Genomic DNA, 1,595 nt, shown 5'->3' with positions numbered 1-1,595 from the left:
CAAAAATTTTAAGTTTGTTACTTCTTTGTTAAGAAAGGTTCAATATTTGAATTATAGAATCATATCTTTTAAATTTCTTGTTAGCCAAGTCATTAATTTTAAAAAAATCAAATCTTTTTAAATTATTTTTCAATCATATCTTCTCAATCAAATCTTTTTCAAAATAATTTTCAATCATATCTTTTTGATTGCCTATTTCAAAATCTTTTTCAAAATCACTTAACCACTTTCTCACTTTTAATTTTCGAAAACCATCATCCACTTTTTCAAAATTCTTTTTAATTATTTTAAAAATTTTAGTTTTATTTAAAAATTTGTTTTCGAATAGTTTTCCCCCTTCTCACCTTTTTCTATTTAAGACTAACACTTCTCCTCCATTAGCAATTCGGACTCATTCCCTCTCTATAAGTTTGAATTCTCCTCTCTACCTTATTCTTCTATTCTTCTTTTCCTCTGACACCTCAAGGAATCTCTATACTGTGACATAGAGGATTCCATACTTTCTTTGTCTTCTTCCTTATCATATGAGCAGGAACAAAGATAAAAGCATTCTTGTTGAAGCTGATCCTGAACCTGAAAGGACCTTGAAGAGAAAGCTAAGAGAAGCTAAGGCACAAAACTCTGAAGAGGACCTGACAGAAATTTTCAAAAACAAAGCAGACAAAACAAACATGGCCGAACCCAACAACAATGGTGGAGATGCAAGGAAGATGCTTGGTGACTTTATTGCACCCTCTTCTGACTTCTGTGGAAGGAGCATCTCAATTCCTGCAATTGGAGCAAACAACTTTGAGCTTAAGCCTCAATTAGTTTCTATAATGCAGTAGAATTGCAAGTATCATGGACTTCCATTGGAAGATCCTCATCAGGTTTTAGCTGAGTTCTTGCAAATCTGTGACACTGTTAAGACTCATGGGGTTGACCCTGAGATCTACAAACTTATGCTTTTTCCTTTTGCTGTAAGAGACAGAGCTAGAACTCTTGGGAAAAGCCAAACTCTTGGGAAAAGCTGGTCAATGCCTTCTTGGCAAAGTTCTTTCCACCTCAAAAATTTAGTAAGCTTAGAGTGGAAGTCCAAACCTTCAGATAGAAGGAAGGCGAATCCCTCTATGAAGCTTGGGAAAGATACAAGCAGTTGATCAGAAGATGTCCTTCTGGCATGCTTTCAGAATGGAGCATCATATGCATATTCTATGATGGTCTGTCTGAACTGTCCAAGATGTCATTGGACAACGGTGCAGGTGGATCTCTTCATCTGAAGAATATGCCTGAAGAAGCTTAGGAACTCATTGAAATGGTTGCAAATAACCAATTCATGTATACTTCTGAAGAAATCCTGTGAATAATGGGACAACTCAGAAGAAAGGAGTTCTTGAGATGGATACTCTGAATGCCATATTGGCTTAGAACAAAATATTGACTCAGCAAGTCAATATGATTTCTCAGAGTATGAATGGATTGCAAGCTGCATCCAGTACATGAAACTTCTCCTGGGCGTGCGCGCGCACACCCTTGTGCGTACGCACACGTCCTGTTTCTCAAATTTAACTTTGTTTTCAACTATTTCACCTTCCCAACAAGACTGCAAGCCTCTA

General features: G+C 36.5%; 1 non-coding gene across 1 annotated transcript; it reads right to left on the bottom strand.

Moving 5' to 3' along the window:
- Positions 1-1,057: 1,057 nt before the first annotated feature.
- On the bottom strand, positions 1,058-1,161 carry LOC148544867 (small nucleolar RNA R71). The gene has a single exon (XR_015901663.1). It is a non-coding gene; the product is annotated as a small nucleolar RNA R71 (small nucleolar RNA).
- Positions 1,162-1,595: the final 434 nt, after the last annotated feature.

This window comes from Arachis ipaensis, chromosome B9, assembly GCF_059453495.1.
Source record: "Arachis ipaensis isolate K30076 ecotype BB chromosome B9, ASM5945349v1, whole genome shotgun sequence".
Lineage (NCBI taxonomy): Eukaryota > Viridiplantae > Streptophyta > Magnoliopsida > Fabales > Fabaceae > Arachis > Arachis ipaensis.
This window is presented reverse-complemented; position numbering and strand designations above follow the sequence as displayed.